The sequence below is a fragment of the Sus scrofa genome, chromosome 10 (genome assembly GCF_054392235.1).
Source record: "Sus scrofa isolate SSC_HxYL_T2T_F1_AM1 chromosome 10, Sscrofa_HxYL_maternal_Yorkshire_Landrace_v2.0, whole genome shotgun sequence".
In the NCBI taxonomy this organism is placed as follows: Eukaryota; Metazoa; Chordata; class Mammalia; order Artiodactyla; family Suidae; genus Sus; species Sus scrofa.
Window position 1 is genome coordinate 34,767,786 of NC_139392.1, and position 21,764 is coordinate 34,789,549.

The window sequence follows — 21,764 nt, forward strand, 5'->3', positions numbered from 1 at the left end:
GGGTTATTAGAATGAAACAGTAGGAATTGATATGAAATTTGTGGAAGATTTGCCAATGGGATTGTCCTAGTTATGAAGGTCAGTTATTGGTGGTTAATTGTGTTTTCTCTCATGGAGTCAGGTCATCAATTTTTAAACTAATCAATGACCCTCTCAGCAAGATCAGAAGGAGGCCAGGGTGTAGGGGAAAGAGACAAACTCTAGGTCTCATTGATTTACTTCTCTTGATGCAGCTGATTTTCTGTGCACGTGGTGTCCTAGTGCATAAGAGCGGCCATCCCATCTGCCATATATGGATTGTGATGACAGAATTGGAAGGAGATGAGACCATAACTTCTCATGCTGAAAAATTATAAGCAACCTGTATCTTTACAGTTAGAGAATGGTCACACGTTATGATACTACATCTTAATGGAAATAATATTCCACCTTATCCAATATGGGCTTCACATCATGTTAAAAGACAAGAATCAGGTGCAAAGATGGATGTGCAGTGTGATCACAGTTCTGAAAAGCAAGAAAACTGAATCTTTTCCAAGAATGAAGCCTGGGAGTATAAGTTACCACAGGATGAGTCCTGGTTTTCTTTTTTCTTTTGCCTTATTTTCTTTTTTGCCTTTTTTTTAGGGCCACACCCATGGCATATGGAAATTCCCAGGCTAGGGTTCAAATTGCAACTATAGTCACCACCCTATGCCACAGCCACAATAATGCCAGATCCAAGTCTGTAACCTACACCACAGCTTATGGCAACACTGGATCCTTGACCCACTGAGTGAGGCCAGGGATCAACCCACAACCTCATGGTTACTAGTTGGATTCATTTCCACTGAGCCCTATGGGAACTCCAGTCCTGGTTTTCTTGATGTGGTTGGACAGGCACATGGAGAGGGCTGAGGGCAGCATGGATTTGTTTTCATTTTCCTCCTACTTTTCCATCTTTTCTGAATTTTCTGTAATGATCACATATACTCAGGCTTTAAAAAAAACTGAAAGTGAAGTCTATTGCTGTTATAAAGGGGTAAGATCAACTTTATTTTTAAACCTCTTTCACAAAGGATTTGAAAGCAATAAACCTTTAATAAAAGAAAACAGCTGTGAAAGAGCTTTGAAAGTTAAAATGCTTCTGTCGAAACAGTAAACAGAACCTTCTCTTTGCTGGCATCACTTCATGAAAAGGCAATTTGATTCTATTAACTGGCACATTTCACTTTAAAAAGACCCAAGAGAAATCGTCTTAGGCCAGAACATCCCAGGCACCAAACTTCAGAACTGCGGGGTGTGGGGTGGGTGCTTTAGCATAGCAGTGATACTGAATTCATCTCTTTTGACCTTCTGGGAATGGAAGCCTGACAGTTCTTGGTGATTTAGAGCTGTGCTCAGTAATGTTTGTTGAAGCTGCACCATGCACCATGGAGAGTGACTCATCACCAAACTCAGGAGAAAGGTCAGCTACTCTGTGGGCTCCAGTCTGTTGGGGGTCCCTCTGGGAGCATGGAGCTTACCCAAGACCTGGAGTTGGAGGAGGACCTATTCCTTCCCACATGGAACAGAGAGCCTGGAATCTGATGTCAAAGGGGTTGAGCCATACTTGGCTTAAGGGTAACTTTCAGTGTGACCTTGGCCAAGCCAGCACTTGACCTCTATGAACCCTGATTTCTTTACCTGTCAAATAGGGGTAATAACATATATCTTCTAGCTCACAAGAACTGTGAGGAACAAAGTGGAATGAGAGTATAAAAATATTATACAAACTATAATGGCTTTCACAGGTGTGTGGGCTTGTGACAGTGCATGGTCGGCAGGCATTGCTAAGTTCTAATTGCTATCTGGGTCTTCTGAGGAAGCCTCTGCCTACCCTGAGTACATCCCTGCCTACCCTGGGCTGAACAAATAATAATAATAAGAGTAATAATAATAATAACAGCAATACTAGCTAGCCTTATAGGAGCACTCTCTGCCAGGACTGTTCTAAGAACTTAACATGTATCTCCTCTTTTTTTTTTTTTTTTTTTTTTTTTTTTTTTTTTTTTTTTTTTGCTTTTTTTGTTAAGGTCATACTCACAGCATTTGGAGGTTCCCAGGCTAGGTGTCCAATTGGAGCTACAGTTGCCAGTCTACACTGAAACACCAGATCCGAGCTGCCTCTGGGACCTACACCACAGCTCATGGCAATGCCTGATCCTAATCCATTGAGAGAGGCCAGAGATGGAACCCACAACCTCATGGTTCCTAGTCAGATTCGTTTCCACTGTACCAAAATGGGAACTCCTATCACCTCATTTTAATACTTGAAAATATTTCATGGTACTGTCAGTACCAGGAAGTAGGTAGGTACTGTAATTGTCCCCATTTTACAGGTGGGTAAACTGAGGCACAGACTGGTTAAGTAACTCATCCTAGGTCACACAGTTAGCAAATAGAGGAGTGATTGGCATTTGCATCCAGGCAGTCTGACTCTGGGACCTGGTAGAAAGCTGTAGCTATTTTTCTCAACATACAAGGAAGAAGAGTTTGGGATATTTATCAGCTGGTTGCCTTAGATTCCTACTTTAAGAGCCATTGTGGATCAGGTTTGCTTTCCTTTAGGTGTGGCAATGAAGCAAATCTGATGGTGGGCTGGGAGTGGGCCAGAGTGGCTGGGTGCTTGTCCATGACTGGGAATGCAGCTGTGCCTTACTGTTAGTAGGCCAGCTGTGGAAGGCTTCCTTCTCCTCCATGTCACCAGTAGAAAAGAACAGGACTGATTGGGAAAGGACTGTGACTGGCTGGGTTATAGGAAACCAGGAAGCCACCCAGGCCAGCATGGAGAGGTTCTGTGAACCCCAATGGAGAACACTCCTTAAATAGCAGACTTGGTTTGGAAAGGAGGGGCTCTGAAAACAGCCACCACACTGCCCTGGGGACTGAAGAAAGAGGCTCAGGTGAGAAGCAGCAGTACCTGGGGGCCTGTGGGAGGTTAAAGGGTAGCAGCACCATAGCCCAGGGCTGCATCTTAGATACAAGAACCTAGGCTGAGAAATGAGCAGTGCCCAGGGCCTCGGGAAGACAGAGGCCTGAACAGTCCATCATGGTGCATCTTCACATTCCCACATGGGGGCTCTGAGGTCTGAGGAGGCTAGGCAGGAACTTCTCACCATTTTAATATTAGTCAGTGACAGTCTAAATGTCTAGACCTGGTCAAACACATTCTTTTTTTTTTTTTTTTTTTTGGTCTTTTTGCCATTTCTTGGGCCGCTCCCGCGGCATATGGAGGTTCCCAGGCTGGGGGTCTAATCGGAGCTGTAGCTGCCAGCCTACGCCAGAGCCACAGCAACGCAGGATCCGAGCCGTGTCTGCGACCTACACCACAGCTCACGGCAATGCCGGAACCTTGACCCACTGAGCAAGGGCAGGGATCGAACCCGCAACCTTATGGTTCCTAGTCGGATTCGTTAACCACTGCGCCACGACGGGAACTCCAAACACATTCTTAACTTTGGATGTTTCAGTGTGTTAATGATTTGCTCCCTGCCTCTTAGTTCAAGGCTAAGTTTAGCTGTCCTGGGACTCGATGCAAAGTTGCTGAACAACAAAAGCATTGGTACTTGACCTGTGTGTGCAAGCTTGTGCACAGTGCTGTTAATTTTCATATTCCAACAGGATGACTTATCACTTTCCTGAAACTCTGAGAACCATGATTTTATTTAAACCCTGGCTCAAACAAGCTTGGTTTAAAGTGAGTCAATCTTCTGTTGAGTATGATTGGTATGACCACCCATTCTTGTGGCCTTGAGAAGGGAAGAGCTGAGTCAAGCCATGGCAGGTGCTGCAGGAGGACATGGGGGTGGGGTCAGGGCAGGACTAGTGGAATGCGGGGTTGGGGTGAGAGTTGTGAGCAAGGAACTGTGCCAAGTGGTGGTGCTGCCTGGGACCCACTGTGCCCTTGGGAGATTTTATGGGCTGGAATAACAGGTATAGAACTGAGTAAAACAAATGCTAGGGTACAGTGGAATCCCAAGTAGAGTTGGCTATTTACCCCCAATCAGTTATGATTCCGTTTTAAGTAAAATCAAGGCAGTTTGTTATGTCCATGAAAAAAAAAAAAAACCTAATCAATCATGATCATAATTTTTGGTAATAAGAGTTTTACTCAGCATTGGGCTCTATCACTTCTTAGATGGTACAATTTTCAGAATTAAAATTCCATTTCATTTCGTGGTTTTTTTTTTTTTTTTGAAATTTTGCCTATAATTGGCATTGACATAGTAAAACCAAACCAGTCCTTTCAGAAGCTACTGAGGTTAATTAGTTTATTTAAGATACACTTGTGTAATATATGCCACATTTGTAATGGTGTTCTAGCTGAAGGTGATGATGCAAAGAGTATTTCTGTCTTTTCTTCCTAGCACTGTATTGGGGAAATTCAGAAAGTGCAGAAACACTGTGTTGATGCAAATTAACACAGAATTAACTGCTTGAGTGGTATTGAAGAAGCACTGAGTCCCAGGGAAGGAGATGATGGGCTGTGATATCAGAGAAGAAACAACAGAGGTGTTAGAATTCTGTCTGGGTCTTGGGTAGAGTAATATTTGAGTATGTGGAGCTGGAGAAGTGCAGGTGAGGGGAACACAAGAGGACCAGGAAGCTCAAAATGCAGAAATGTGGGGGTGCTGGGCAGTGGGGGAGTGGGCAACAGGAAGTCTAGGCTGGGTGTGGAGGAGAGAAATGTTTTACCACCTTGCAAGAAGGTAAGTCAGCAGAAAGTAGAGCACAGCTTATTGATGTTTAGATTAACTGTAAATATAGTTTCACTTGCCATTATGCGGTAATTATTTAGCATTTCTTTGTTACATATGATAATTACTCAAATTTTCATCTCTTTGGAAACGTGTATGAAATACCTGGAGGAACAAAGTGATTGTGCTTTTTAAGGTGCTGGGAGTTTTCCCCAGAGATAAGAGGGTCAGCTTCAGTGGGTCTGGATCTCTCTGAAATTCAAACTTGAGACATCTTTCTCATCTAGAGGAAGACTCACTGACCTCATTAGAGTCTTGAGGGGTCTGACAACCCAAGAGACATTAATAATGCAGCTCTTGCTCTCCTGACTTAGAATATTTTTAATCAAACATCTGACTTCTGTCTCCCACACCATTAACTTTTTCTTCACTGGTAGATCTTTTCCATCAATGTACAAATAATGCTGTCTTTTTTTCTAACATACTAAAAAAAAGTTCTTGCTCCCAGCTTCATTTCCAGTCACCAGCCAGTGTCGTCCCATGTATAGCTCACCTCTCCTTAAGAGGTGACTGAGCTTTGAGTGATCATGGCTTCTGCCACCCAGCAGAATCTCCCATCTTGCTGTCCCTGTGGAGGTGGTGTCTCCCTTCTTGTGTCCCAGGCTGGCTGTGGCATGGGTGGCTGTCTCTGCCCGGCTCTCAGGCACTGCCCTTGGCTAGCTTCCCTCTCACCTCTCTGCCTTCTACTCTGTCTTCTTTGCTGAGTCCTTCTCTCATCTCCAACCTCTAAACTGGGAATGCACCAGCATCTGGGATTTGGACCTCTTTTCCCTCTGCACTTACTGCCCTAGTGACCTCATCTAGTCCCATGCCAGTAGGTGACCACCTGCTTGCTGATGAGCAGAAGCTGTTGTCAGTTCTTAGAATGTAATGTAGTCATCCAGCCTCCCCGTCTTCCCCACCAAAGCTCCCTCCTGAGTTTACCCCATGGATGAGCCTTGCTATCAGCCTTGATCCCTAGCTTTCCTTCATCCCACATCTTATAATTCCCCACATCCCTGTCACCATATTCGCCTGTGTGTACCATTAAAAAATATCCAAAATCTAATCACAGAGACCATTTCCACTGCTGCAGCTCCAATCCCAAGTCCCCTTTGCATCTATCCTGTATTATTGCAAAAGCCTCCAGTGAGAGATCTTCCCGTTACTGCCTGTGATTTAATTCCATCATTCTTTTATTTATTTATTTATTTATTTTGTCTTTTTCCCATTTCTTGGGCCGATCCTGTGGCATATGGGGATTCCCAGGCTAGGGGTCGAATTGGGGCTGTACTCACCTGTCTACGCCAGAGCCACAGCAACGCATGATCCGAGCCGCGTCTGCAACCTACACCACAGCTCACGGCAATGCTGGATCCTTAACCCACTGAGCAAGGCCAGGGATCGAACCCGCAACCTCATGGTTCCTAGTCGGATTCGTTAACCACTGCGCCATGACAGGAACTCCTAATTCCATCATTCTTAATTCTGCAAACAGACTGTTTATATCAAAATAGAGGTCATCCTGTATCACATTCTGGATGAACATCCTCCACTGACTTTTCATCTCAATCAGGATAAAAGCTAAATCCCAAGAAATGGCCCACTAGATTCATCCCCTGGACCATGTTCCTGTCCTGGGCTACTCTCCCCTCACTCCCTCTTGATATGTACTGATAGATCCTGGCTCTTTGCTGTTCTTGCATTGTGTAGGCAAGTTCTTGCTTCCCAGGCTTCTGCTGTTCTCTCTGCCTGCACAACTCTTTCCCTGTTACCTGCGAGGTTCATTCCCTCGTCAGTTTGGGACCTCACTCAGGTGTCAGCTTAGGCTTTCTGGAGTCACTGAGTCTAAAACTGCAGCTCTCCCCACTCCATCCCAGTTCTTTCTCCTTCATGATTCTTTCCTTGTGAGCCCTGTACCATTTCCCATCCCATGCATTTCACTCTTCTGTTTATTTTCTGCTATCTTCCACTAGAATGTAAAGGCAAGGGTTCTGTTTGCCTTGTTCACTGCTCTGTACTCAGCACATAGAAGTGGAGCAGCTGGTTCTTGTTATACACTCAGTCAATATTTACTGAATGAACAAGTCAGCTTAAAAAATAGTCCCCAGATTAAAAGTAGTTTAGAGATTCTGAGCACCCTCAGATCACGTAACAAACACTCAAATATTTCAATAAATAACCTACATGGAACTAAAAGACTAGAGATATGACAATATATAGTGAAATTACAGCACATGTAGAACTTGCTTCTTTGAGGAAATGCTTGGTTTTGACCATATCCTCAATTTTTTTTTCTTGTCTCTTTAGTGCCATTACCATGGCATCTGGAAGTTCCCAGGCTGGGGGTCAAATTGGAGGCACAGTTGTGGGCCTACACCACATTGACAGCAACACCAGATCCAAGCTGCATCTGTGACCTACACTGCAGCTCATGGCAATGCGAGGTGCTAAACCCACTGAGTGAGGCTAGGGATCAAACCCACATCCTCATGATACTACTCAGGTTCATTACCACTGAGCCATGATGGGTACTCCTTTTTACTAAATTTTATAAGTGTAGAATACTGAAAAATAATACTTGAAATCATATATGATCATTATTTGAGTATGTAATAACATGAATTTTTAAAGAATATTTTTTGTCATTAAAAATGTTGGTCACCTATATGCCGAGAACTATAAAACTTTAATCAAAGAAATCAAAGAAGATATAAAGAAATGGAAAGATGTTCCAATGTCCTGGATTGGAAAAATCAATATTGTAAAAATGGCCATACTACCCAAAGCAATCTACAGATTCAATGCAATCCCTATCAAATGACCCATGACATTTTTCACAGAACTAGAACAAACAATCCAAACATTTGTATGGAACCACAAAAGACCCAGAATCGCCAAAGCAATCCTGAGAAACAAAAACCAAGCAGGAGGCATAACTCTCCCAGACTTCAAGAAATACTACAAAGCCACAGTCATCAAAACAGTGTGGTACTGGTATCAAAACAGACAGACAGACCAATGGAACAGAATAGAGAACCTGGAAATAAACCCTGACACCTATGGTCAACTAATCTTTGACAAGGAAGGCAAGAACATAAAATGGGAAAAGGAAAGTCTATTCAGCAAGCATTGCTGGGAAACCTGGACAGCTGCATGCAAAGCAATGAAACTAGACCACACCCTCACACCATGCACAAAAGTAAACTCCAAATGGCTGAAAGACTTAAATATATGACAGGACACCATCAAACTCCTAGAAGACAACATAGGCAAAACACTCTCTGACATCAACATCATGAATATTTTCTCAGGTCAGTCTCGCAAAGCAATAGAAACAAGAGCAAAAATAAACCCATGGGACCTAATCAAACTGAAAAGCTTCTGCACAGCAAAGGAAACCCAAAAGAAAACAAAAAGACAACTTTCACAATGGGAGAAAATAGTTTCAAATGATGCAACCAACAAGGGCTTAATCTCTAGGATATATAAGCAACTTATACAACCCAACAGCAAAAAAGCCAATCACCCAATGGAAAAATCGCAAAAGACCTGAATAGACAGTTCTCCAAAGAAGATATACAGATAGCCAGCAAACACATGAAAACATGCTCATCATTGTTGATGATAAGAGAAATGCAAATCCAAGCTACCGTGAGATACCACCTCACACCAGTCAGAATGGCCATCATTAATAAATCCACAAAGAACAAGTGCTGGAGGGGCTGTGGAGAAAAGGGAACCCTCTTGCACTGTTGGTGGGAATGGAAACTGGTACAGCCACTATGGAGAACCGTTTGGAGATACCCTAGAAATCTATACATAGAACTTCCATATGACAATCCCACTCTTGGGCATATATCCAGACAAAACTCTCCTTAAAAGAGACACCTGCACCCGCATGTTCATTGCAGCACTCTTCACAATAGCCAGGACATGGAAACAACCCAAATGTCCATCGACAAAGGATTGGATTTGGAAGATGTGGTATATATACATAATGCCATTGGCAGCAACATGGATGGAACTAGAGAATCTCATCCTGAGTGAAATGAGCCAGAAAGACAAAGACAAATACCATATGATATCACTTATAACTGGAATCTAATATCCAGCACAAATGAACATGTCCTCAGAAAAGAAACTCATGGACTTGGAGAAAAGACAATGGCTGCCCAATGGGAGAGGGAGGAAGCGGGAGGGATCGGGAACTTGGGCTTATCAGACACAACTTTGAATAGATTTACAAGGAGATCCTGCTGAGTAGCATTGAGAACTTTGTCTAGATACTCATGTTGCAACAGAAGAAAGGGTGGGGAAAATGTAATTGTAATGTATACATGTAAGGATAACTTGATCCCCTTGCTGTACAGTGGGAAAATAAAAAATAAAAATAAATAAAAATAATTTTAAAAAATAAAAATGTTGGTCACTTAATACAAAGTAGAAATTTTCTTTTTTGTTGTTTTTAAAACTACTTATTTTGAAATAATTTAGATTTATAAAAGTTACAAAGATTGTACCTACTCTCCCCTTCATGATCCTTGTTTTATAAGTTTATAAGCCTCAAAAAGCACAACATGGATACTAAGTCAGCCTCCTAATAATAGCTTTTTTAAGGTTATTGTTTTTTCTAATAATTTTTTTTTCTATACCTGCAGCATATCGAAGTTCCCAGGCCAGGGATCAAATCCAGGCCACAGCTGTGACAACACCAGATCCTTAACCCACTATACCACAGTGGGAATTCCTCTCACTATTTTTAGTAACCACCCTAAAACCATGAAATAACTTTTCAAATTTCTGTATTTATTTACTGTCATGACTACATGCATAACTATTTTAAATAACTGTAGTCATAATGTGCATTTCATTTTGTTTCTAAATTATGTTACCCATGTTTACTTGTTTCATTAGAGTCTCCACCACTGTTTTTTTAAATGACTAATCATAGACCACATTGCTGATGTACAGTGTTAATAAACTCTTCTCCTCCTGTTGCTGGTTGCTGTCCAGTACAATAGCAGTTAAGAATGGAAAAGAAAATACAAGTGTAAGCAGAAGGATTTACCTTCCTGTAAGTGTAGGATAAAAAGGATGGAAAGTATGTATTTGTCCAAGATTGCTCTGAAGTATTATCCTCAGTGGCTGTAGAGAGTAGGGATCCAAGGAAGAAAACAGAGGATCAGGAAGAGGACTTTCTGTTGGAAGGAGGGGTCCTCTTGAAATGCCGGGTTTAGTTTTAGAGGAAGCCTCCCTGAGCAGACACTGGCCTGTGTCCTGAGATTTGGGTTGATCACAGGGACCTGGCACAGCCACTCCCCCCGACCCCACTCAGCATCCTCATTTTGATGAAAGTTTTGGACTGATAGACAGTTGCAGGGTCACTCCCAACTTTGAGACAATTGCTGTGTCTTTTGTTTCGTTTGAACTCCATTACTATTTCTTCTGGCTGTTTTCTAGCAACATTTTATAAAGACTTTGGTTTCTTAAAAATGAACAGAGGCTAAAATTCCCAGTCCTGAATTAATGGGATATTAAACTTTCTTTAATACTGAGACATTTGACATAGGACATGCAGAGCTGCCCTTTCATTTTCTCTTTCTCGGCCAGAAGCAACTTCTTATAGACCAAAATTTAGAACAAAGAAGATTGGATTTAAGGCCAAACTTTGAAAAAGCACTTCGGAATTTTCTTTAATACACTTTTGGGTCTTAGTGTTACTACTAGCTACCAGAAATCCCAGAAAATCATTTGAAAAAAAAAAAAAAAACCACAATGCAATACAAATACAGTAACGTCATATCAGTATATACATAAAATAAATGTGATAAATATAATCTGGGGGAGGTGATATCCTATAGAAAAAAGAGCAGGCTTTGGAATTAGTTTGTGTTCACTTATCACTTTCACTGCTCTACTAGCTGTGTAACTTTAGGCAAATTAAAATGAAAAGCTTGAATTTGGAGTATGATTTACTTTCTTTCTATGTAAAATTGGAACAGTAATACTGAGATGGCAGAGTTGTCATAAAGATTAGAGAATGTAAAGTACTAAATACACAGCCTGATAGTCAGTGAACACTAACCTTTATCAGTTTTAATTAATACTTATTGTTGTCATAATATATACTTAGTTAATACTTTTTCAAAAGCTTGCCTCTGTTAAATACTTACTTTATATTCCTGTCCTATAATTAGGAGTGTGTGTGTGAGAGAGAGAGAGAGAGAGAGAAAGATGGAAAGAGAGAAAGAGAGGGAGAGGGACACCATGGAAGTTTTAACTTTTTGGCAGCTTAAATGATTTGGCAAAACTTAAAAAATTATTTTTAAAATTCTTACTGTAGAGCTTAAGCATATTCAAGTCTCAGATGGAATAATGTTTAAAGACATGTTTCTTCCCTATAAATGCCTGTCTTGTGCCGCTCTTGTAAAAACATTTGTTATATTCAGACAGTAGTTCAATAAATTTACTAGAAGTAGGAGTGAAGTTCCCAGGGGCTCAGCAGGTTAAGAACCTGGGATGGTGTCCTTGAGGATGTGGGTTCGATCTCTGGCTTAGCTCAGTGGGTTAAGGATCTGGCATTGCCGAAAGCTACAGCATAGATCAGAGATGTGGCTCAGATGGGTTTGGCTGTGGCTGTGGCTGTGGCATAGGCCTGCAGCTGCAGCTCCAATTCAACCCCTGGCCTGGGAACTTCCATATGCTGCAAGTGTGGCCATGAATAAAAGGGAAAAAATTACTAGAAGTACATTTTTTAGGAGAGTTTGTCATATTATGTAAAATGTTTTGTGATGGGAATCAAGAAAGCTAATTTTCTTCTCCTTAAAGATTATTGATTATGTTTTATAATGTTAACATTATATTTTTCATACTGTATACACATTTATCATTTTCTAGTGCCCAAGCTAGAAGGGTTTCCCTGGGTATTTAACTGGAGGAAGGTGCTTATCATCTTCAGTGGCCTCTTTGGGGAAATTTTTGGTTCGGAGAGCTAAAGAAAGTAAATATACTTTGTTGACCTGACTAGTACTTTTTAAAGAAGGCCTAGAAAGTTCTTTATTCAAATACTTGTAGAGGGAACAGTGACCACATAGACATATCACCAGTTTCAAAGCTAAGAAGAAAATATGGATGAAAATGACTTTTTTGTTTATCAAGAAAGACGTTCATCAGGAAGGCAAAACAGGAAAAGATGAAAAATCAGAAGCAAATTTTTAAGACTAATACTTTGAATATGTATTTTGTTTTTTATTTATTTTATTTGTTGTAGTTGATTTACAATGTTCTGTCAATTTTTGATGCACAACAATGTGACCCAACCATGTGTGCATATATATATATACATACATATACATATACATATACATATACATGTATATACATATACACACATACATATATATAACAGCCCCTCCAGCACTTGTTATTTGTGGACTTCTTAATGATGGCCATTCTGACTGGTGTGAGGTGGTATCTCATGGTAGTTTGGATTTGCATTTCTCTTATAATCAACGATGTTGAGCATTTTGTCATTTGTTTGCTGGCCATCTATATATCTTCTTTGGAGAACAGTCTATTCAGGTCTTTTGCCCATTTCTCCATTGGGTTATTGGCTTTCTTGCTGTTGGGTTGTATAAGTTGCTTATATATTCTAGAGATTAAGCCCTTGTCCGTTGCATCATTTGAAACTATTTTCTCCCATTGTGAAAGTGGTCTTTTTGTTTTCTTTTGGGTTTCCTTTGCTTTGCAAAAGCTTTTCAGTTTGATTAGGTCCCATGGGTTTATTTTTGCTCTTATTTCTATTGCCTTGGGAGACTGACCTGAGAAAATATTCATGAGGTTGAGGTCAGAGAGTATTTTGCCTATGCTCCCTTCTAGGATATGTATTTTGTAATAGGAGAAGAAAGATTTGTTATTGTCAAGAGCAAATACATTTTGAATATTTAAAAAATGGAAATGTTATTGATGCCAAATGATGTGCTATCAGAGGACCCATTGTATGCTGGAATTGATTCAAACCCTAGTAAGATAACTATGTTTTCCGATGAATGCCTTTCATTCTGGGTCTTGAGAAGCAGGTATATGGCTTTGTCTCCTCTCTTGCATTTTGTACCTGGTAATAGCACAGTAGAAGTCTGCAGTTAGAATTTTTCAGTTCATAACATATGTTAGTCACTTGTTACCTAAAGCATTTTCAGTATATTTTTTAAAACGTCCTGTCACTAACCAAGACATTACATTCAATCATAATTGCTCTCCCTATGGTTTGATTACATTATTGCTAAAAAGAGTAGGTTTTCTGTATTTGTAAACTTGATTTCTTGTTTCTTCTAAGTTGCACTTAAACTTTTCATTTGGTCCAGGGACACCTCATCCATTAAAAATGATGAAATTTGGACAGTTTTATTTCAAATACTTTATGATACATTTTAAAGACAAACTCAACCACTGGTTCTTAAACTTGAGCTGTATCAGAATCACCCAGAGGGCTTGATTAAACAAGGACTAATGGACCCTTCCCCCATCATTTCTGACTTAGAAGCTCTGAGGTGGGTCCCCAGAATTTCCAAGAACCTTCCAACAGGTCTAGGGTGGTACTTATGCCGGTGTTCCAGGGATTGTACTTTGAGAACCACTACCCTTAGCTAATAACAGAAGGGTTTTACTTCATCCTCCAAACAATCAAAAATTAATGATGTTTGAATTACATGCATTAAGGGTACGTTTATGACTCTTTTGTAACCAGGTTATATACCATATGTTCTGCATAGTTGGAACTAATTTCTTCTGTTATTTAAACAATGAAATAACTCTTTTGTAAATTAGAGAGGAGTTATTTGTGTAAAATAATTCCCTTTATTTATTTTTTTTGTCTTTTTGCCTTTTCTAGGGCTGCTCCCGTGGCATATGGAGGTTCCCAGGCTAGGGGTCGAATCGGAGCTGTAGCCACTGGCCTGTGCCAGAGCCACAGCAACTTAGGATCTGAGCTGCATCTGCAACCTACACCACAGCTCATGGCAACACCAGATCATTAACCCACTGAGCAAGGCCAGGGATCGAACCCACAACCACATGGTTCCTAGTCAGATTCATTAACCACTGTGCCACAACAGGAACTCCATCCCCTTATATTTTTAAGTAGCATTCTTTCTGAGACTAATATAAAAAATCATTTTGAAAGGTAAGAACAGGAGTTCCCGTCGTGGCACAGTGGTTAACGAATCCGACTAGGAGCCATGAGGTTTCGGGTTCGACCCCTGGCCTTGCTCAGTGGGTTAAGGATCCGGGGGTGCCGTGAGCTGTGGTGTAGGTCACAGACACGGCTCAGATCCCGTGTTTCTGTGGCTCTGGTGTAGGCCGGTGGCTACAGCTCTGATTAGACCCCTAGCATGGGAATCTCCATATGCCACAGGAGTGGCCCTAGAAAAGGCAAAAAGACAAAAACAAAAAAACAAATAAGTAAATTTTAAAAAATAATAAATAAAATAAAAGTAAGAACAGACTAGTAATCTCCTAGATCTGACAAAATGAGATAAACAACAGTGCTATAGAATCTTACTTACACTACTTCCTTTAAAAGGTAATATTGTGGGTATTAAAGATTGTTTGCTAGTATATTATTTATATTACATTTTCAACTTTGTTTTTATGAAATTTATTTTAAGATTTTAAAAATACTTTAAAACTAGATACTTCTTAATATATTTTATGCTTGTGCTTTAATTAGAAACAGATTGATAATGCTAATGATATAGTAATGGTAAAACTCATGTTTCTGCAGAAATCATATTTTATTTTCTAAAGCAATAAAAGTAGCTTTTAACATAGATGGAGAGGAGTTCCTGTTGTGGCTCAGATCTGGCAATGCTGTGGCTTTGGTGTAGGCTGGCGGCTATAGCTCCAATTAGACCCCTAGCCTGGGAACCTCCATATGCCGCAGGTGTGGCCCTAGAAAAAGGCAAAAAGACAAAAATAAAAATAAAATAAAATAGATGCAGAAATATGAAAGGCAAAGTACTGCTGAAAATTGACCTAATATTTAAGAGATAAACAATGTGTTGACTGTCAACAGATTGATCCGTATTTAGTGTATTAAATTTCCACCTGAGTTATAAAAGATTCAGTATATTATCCTTTGGGGCATGTACAAAGAGTAAATCCCATTCTTTCTAAGAGCAGGAACAGTTTGAGGTAACAAATTCATTTTTATTGCAGTTATAGTTGAAAACTGTATCTTAAATCAGTTGATCATTGCCTCTCTCACTGCTGTGTAAATATAGGCTTCCGCTTCTCTGACTTTACACATTTTTTCTTTGCCTATGTGGAGCACTTATCTATGCAATTATTAACTTAATAAAAAAGTTACCAACTTTGTGGCCTTGAGCATATTTTCTTAGATCTTGTTAACTGAGTAACACTCTGGTTATAAACAAAATGCATACCTCAACTTGAGAGATTTACCTTTGTAGGAAAAAAAGAATGTATTTGCTTGCATTTTAAGTTTTCATCTGCTTGCTTTCCTGTATTACTTTGCACTTTGTGTTTGTAGTTTGTCCAGCAAGGTGATCTTTTAATGCATCTCTTATATCCTGTTCTTATTCTGTAAAGTGTAGCTTACAATTCAGATCACTCAGAGAACTTTGGGATGTGTTTTGTTAAACTGTGGCCTTTCCCTTGTGCCCTTCTCCCCTCCTCATTTCAGTCCAAAGATGGTGGCAGCCGAAGGAGTTGATGTGGATGTGGTGCCTAGACAGGTGAGGGAGGGGGGCTGACTTGGGAGGAGGCAAGTCTAACAGTAGACTGGGGGCGGGGATGGAACGAGGTCATGACCACACAGGGCCCAGCAGGCAGAAGGGCCCTGCATTTGGCTGACCGCTCTGCTGTCGCCATCTCAAAACTCTTAATAATTTCAAAGTGGGGTCCCTGCATTTTTACTTTGCACCAGATCTCCCCAGTTATGTCACTGCTCCTATAACAGAAAACTGGAGAAAAAGAAGCAGAGATCTCCTATTTCTCCTTGGTGCATTCCTTTACCCAGTGCCAGGATGGGAATTATCTCTAAAAGGATGACTTAATAGATACTGACAAGCTGTGGGAAATTAGCCTGATTTGAAAGCTATGGTGTGTGTATGCACACATGTACTCCAGCCACTGAACAATGCATTGGATAGAGGGAGGTAGGTGTTTGTTAAAATGATTTTATGGAATTATCAAAGATAGTCAGAATTCCAATAGAGATTTTACTAAGTAAATATATAATATACGCAGTTTGAAAGTATAATATATTACATAATTTTATTCCTTAATTAACCTACTGCACATTTATGCAAACAACAGTCTTTTCCTTCACCTGTACAGCCTGATACTTCATACTCAGTGTAGTACTTTATTATTTGGTAATTTTTTGTTCTTAATATTGTTATGATCTCTAACATTGTAATGGTTTCTTGCCTTTACAGTGCTTATAAAGTTTATTTTTAAAAGACTTTGGGAATTAGAATTTAGAAATTCAGAATTCTAAACTTTGTGATATTAAGGAGCCATGTCAGTTTCTTTGTGTTATTTGATAGCTACATAGCACTTCTTATTTAAGATGGAGAGATACTGTTTTGTATCACACCCACAGTTTTTTTTCCAGATCTCTCCCTTGTTAAGGTTTGCTAATTTAATTTTATTGGGTAATTAGACTAAAACCAAACTACATTTTTTTCACTTGAGTATTCTGTTCTTCTAATAAACTGTGGAATAATTGGTGTGGGAGGGGATTGTCTAACTTCATAAGGTATGTTGCATACGTAAGTGAATCAATATAAGATTATCTGAAATTTGAATATCATTTCACAGATCTCCATCAGAATTCATTATATATAAAATCACATGGAAAATCCCACTGGAGCTCAGTGGAAATGAGTCTGATGAGTATCTTTAAGGATTCAGGTTCAATCCCTAGCCTTGCTCAGTGGATTAAGGATCCAGCATTGCTGTAAACTGTGCTTTAGGTTGTAGAAATGGCTAGGATTGAGTGTGGCTGTGGTGTAGGCCAAGGACTACAGCTCCAGTTGGACCCGTAGCCTGGGAACCTCCATATGCTGTGAGTAGAGCCCTAAAAGACTAAATAAATAAATCAATAAATCAATCAATCAATCAATAAATAAATAAAAGCACATGATATATGAATAAGATCATTACTTAGGAAAATCATGGAAAAGATAGGCATGGGAAGAAGTACCTAACATCACTACTGTCTCTCTACAGATTTACTGAAAGTATGTGCCCACTTTTATAAAGTGACTAATTACATAAATAAGGACTAACTTTTTAAAACTGGACGAGGGGGTACCAAGATTTTTGTTATAAGATGACTCTGCTAGTGGAATTTATGTTTTACACTGGATAAAATACATTTCTTAAAGACTTCTTCCTTTAAAATTATAAAGATGCACTGACACAAATTTGTTTTCAGTCAAAATATATTAGCACTTGGGAAAGCCTTTCCTGAGCTGTAAATTATCCAGAAAGAGCTGTCAGGTAGCATCAGGTTGAAGGTTCAAGCAGGGAGTAGGCACGAGGCTTGGTGATAACGGTGATGAGGGGGGTGCAGGTGGGGGGGGCAGATAGGGGCCAGAGAGAACTGGACCCTGTTTTGAGGAGCGCCTGTGTGGGGGTTGGATGCCTGCCCTGGCCTGGGAGGGGGTTGCCTGCATGCTTGGGGAAGGGAGCCCAGATGAAATGCTGAGGGACACTGCAGCGAGCTTGGAGGACTGAGGTGAGGGTGTGAGCAGGGCTGCAGCGGGCAGGTCCAAGGTAGGTTTGTGTTTATCTTTTTGAGAAGGGAAGAGGGTGCCTAGGATGCTTGGGAAAAGGGGAGGGAAGGTCCCAGGAAGTGTTTGGGGGAAAGGTGCGTGTTTGGGGAGGGACCGGCTTCAGTGCAGGGCAGGTATGGGGGTTGAGTGCAGGAGGGTTAGCTGCGTGGAGGGGAAGGGAGCTCAGAGGGAATGGGGAGGGCCACCGCGAGCGTGGGGGAGGGAGGTGAGGATGGCAGCGGAGCCCCAACTGAGAGGTTGAAGTTAGGGTTAGTTTTGAGAGGCAGGAAGAGGGTGGATGGGATCCCTTGGAAAAGTGGAGGCGAGGTCCTAGGAAGGGTTGGGCCTGTGCGAGTGCGGGGAGCGTGGAGGCGGGCAGGCACCCCTTGCCCCCCCGAGCGTGCGTGGGGGTTGCGTGGGTGCAGGGGAAGGGAGGCCGGAGGGAATGGAGAGGGACACGCAGAGCCTGGGGCCCTGCGGGGAGGTTGTGAGGGGCATTCTAGGGGATAGGTTCAAGGTAGGTTTTGGTGGCTGCTGCGGTGGTGGTGGTTTTTGTTGTTGGTTTTTGGTTTTTGGTTGGTTGTTGTGAAGGGGGAAGAGGGTGGAGGATGAGGACCCCTTAGCAAATGGGAGCGGAAGGATGTCAGGAAAGGAGCCCAGAGGGGTTCCTGTGGGAATGGGCCAGGGCAGCTGGGAGGGGCTTGTGGGTAGTGCCTGAACAGAGGGGAAGGGAGAGCTGAAGGGAGTGCTGAGGGCCAGGGCGAGCAGGGGGGACTGAGGTAAGGCTGTCAGTGGAGTTCCAGCAGACAGGTTCAAGTGAGGTGTTTTTTGTTGTGGTTTTTGGCTTGCTGTGTGTGTTTGTTCGTTTGATTGTTTGTTTGAGAAGGGGGTAGAGGGGTGGGTAGGTTGGATGCCTTTGAGCTGATGGGGAAAGTTTCCAGGAGGGGGGGGGGTGTGGGTGGGGGCAGAGAGGGGCGAGGGGGGCGGGGACGCGGTTGTGCAGAGCGCCTGCGTGGGGGTTGCGTGCGTGACGTGGCGTGCGTGGGGGTTGCGTGCGTGCCGGGGAAGGGAGCCCCCGGAGCGACTGCTGAGGGACACCGCGGCGAGCGAGCATGGGTGAAGGAGCTGAGGGTGTGAGCAGGGCTGCAGCGGGCAGGTCCAAGGTAGGTTTGTGTTTATCTTTTTGAGAAGGGAAGAGGGTGCCTAGGATGCTTGGGAAAAGGGGAGGGAAGGTCCCAGGAAGTGTTTGGGGGAAAGGTGCGTGTTTGGGGAGGGACCGGCTTCAGTGCAGGGCAGGTATGGGGGTTGAGTGCAGGAGGGTTAGCTGCGTGGAGGGGAAGGGAGCTCAGAGGGAATGGGGAGGGCCACCGCGAGCGTGGGGGAGGGAGGTGAGGATGGCAGCGGAGCCCCAACTGAGAGGTTGAAGTTAGGGTTAGTTTTGAGAGGCAGGAAGAGGGTGGATGGGATCCCTTGGAAAAGTGGAGGCGAGGTCCTAGGAAGGGTTGGGCCTGTGCGAGTGCGGGGAGCGTGGAGGCGGGCAGGCACCCCTTGCCCCCCCGAGCGTGCGTGGGGGTTGCGTGGGTGCAGGGGAAGGGAGGCCGGAGGGAATGGAGAGGGACACGCAGAGCCTGGGGCCCTGCGGGGAGGTTGTGAGGGGCATTCTAGGGGATAGGTTCAAGGTAGGTTTTGGTGGCTGCTGCGGTGGTGGTGGTTTTTGTTGTTGGTTTTTGGTTTTTGGTTGGTTGTTGTGAAGGGGGAAGAGGGTGGAGGATGAGGACCCCTTAGCAAATGGGAGCGGAAGGATGTCAGGAAAGGAGCCCAGAGGGGTTCCTGTGGGAATGGGCCAGGGCAGCTGGGAGGGGCTTGTGGGTAGTGCCTGAACAGAGGGGAAGGGAGAGCTGAAGGGAGTGCTGAGGGCCAGGGCGAGCAGGGGGGGACTGAGGTAAGGCTGTCAGTGGAGTTCCAGCAGACAGGTTCAAGTGAGGTGTTTTTTGTTGTGGTTTTTGGCTTGCTGTGTGTGTTTGTTCGTTTGATTGTTTGTTTGAGAAGGGGGTAGAGGGGTGGGTAGGTTGGATGCCTTTGAGCTGATGGGGAAAGTTTCCAGGAGGGGGGGGGGTGTGGGTGGGGGCAGAGAGGGGCGAGGGGGGCGGGGACGCGGTTGTGCAGAGCGCCTGCGTGGGGGTTGCGTGCGTGCCGTGGCGTGCGTGGGGGTTGCGTGCGTGCCGGGGAAGGGAGCCCCCGGAGCGACTGCTGAGGGACACCGCGGCGAGCGAGCATGGGTGAAGGAGCTGAGGGTGTGAGCAGGGCTGCAGCGGGCAGGTCCAAGGTAGGTTTGTGTTTATCTTTTTGAGAAGGGAAGAGGGTGCCTAGGATGCTTGGGAAAAGGGGAGGGAAGGTCCCAGGAAGTGTTTGGGGGAAAGGTGCGTGTTTGGGGAGGGACCGGCTTCAGTGCAGGGCAGGTATGGGGGTTGAGTGCAGGAGGGTTAGCTGCGTGGAGGGGAAGGGAGCTCAGAGGGAATGGGGAGGGCCACCGCGAGCGTGGGGGAGGGAGGTGAGGATGGCAGCGGAGCCCCAACTGAGAGGTTGAAGTTAGGGTTAGTTTTGAGAGGCAGGAAGAGGGTGGATGGGATCCCTTGGAAAAGTGGACGCGAGGTCCTAGGAAGGGTTGGGCCTGTGCGAGTGCGGGGAGCGTGGAGGCGGGCAGGCACCCCTTGCCCCCCGAGCGTGCGTGGGGGTTGCGTGGGTGCAGGGGAAGGGAGGCCGGAGGGAATGGTGAGGGACACGCAGAGCCTGGGGCCCTGCGGGGAGGTTGTGAGGGGCATTCTAGGGGATAGGTTCAAGGTAGGTTTTGGTGGCTGCTGCGGTGGTGGTGGTTTTTGTTGTTGGTTTTTGGTTTTTGGTTGGTTGTTGTGAAGGGGGAAGAGGGTGGAGGATGAGGACCCCTTAGCAAATGGGAGCGGAAGGATGTCAGGAAAGGAGCCCAGAGGGGTTCCTGTGGGAATGGGCCAGGGCAGCTGGGAGGGGCTTGTGGGTAGTGCCTGAACAGAGGGGAAGGGAGAGCTGAAGGGAGTGCTGAGGGCCAGGGCGAGCAGGGGGGGACTGAGGTAAGGCTGTCAGTGGAGTTCCAGCAGACAGGTTCAAGTGAGGTGTTTTTTGTTGTGGTTTTTGGCTTGCTGTGTGTGTTTGTTCGTTTGATTGTTTGTTTGAGAAGGGGGTAGAGGGGTGGGTAGGTTGGATGCCTTTGAGCTGATGGGGAAAGTTTCCAGGAGGGGGGGGGGTGTGGGTGGGGGCAGAGAGGGGCGAGGGGGGCGGGGACGCGGTTGTGCAGAGCGCCTGCGTGGGGGTTGCGTGCGTGCCGTGGCGTGCGTGGGGGTTGCGTGCGTGCCGTGGCGTGCGTGGGGGTTGCGTGCGTGCCGTGGCGTGCGTGAGGGTTGCGTGCGTGCCGGGGAAGGGAGCCCCCGGAGCGACTGCTGAGGGACACCGCGGCGAGCGAGCATGGGTGAAGGAGCTGAGGGTGTGAGCAGGGCTGCAGAGAGCAGGTCCAAGGTAGGTTTGTGTTTATCTTTTTGAGAAGGGAAGAGGGTGCCTAGGATGCTTGGGAAAAGGGGAGGGAAGGTCCCAGGAAGTGTTTGGGGGAAAGGTGCGTGTTTGGGGAGGGACCGGCTTCAGTGCAGGGCAGGTATGGGGGTTGAGTGCAGGAGGGTTAGCTGCGTGGAGGGGAAGGGAGCTCAGAGGGAATGGGGAGGGCCACCGCGAGCGTGGGGGAGGGAGGTGAGGATGGCAGCGGAGCCCCAACTGAGAGGTTGAAGTTAGGGTTAGTTTTGAGAGGCAGGAAGAGGGTGGATGGGATCCCTTGGAAAAGTGGAGGCGAGGTCCTAGGAAGGGTTGGGCCTGTGCGAGTGCGGGGAGCGTGGAGGCGGGCAGGCACCCCTTGCCCCCCGAGCGTGCGTGGGGGTTGCGTGGGTGCAGGGGAAGGGAGGCCGGAGGGAATGGAGAGGGACACGCAGAGCCTGGGGCCCTGCGGGGAGGTTGTGAGGGGCATTCTAGGGGATAGGTTCAAGGTAGGTTTTGGTGGCTGCTGCGGTGGTGGTGGTTTTTGTTGTTGGATTTTGGTTTTTGGTTGGTTGTTGTGAAGGGGGAAGAGGGTGGAGGATGAGGACCCCTTAGCAAATGGGAGCGGAAGGATGTCAGGAAAGGAGCC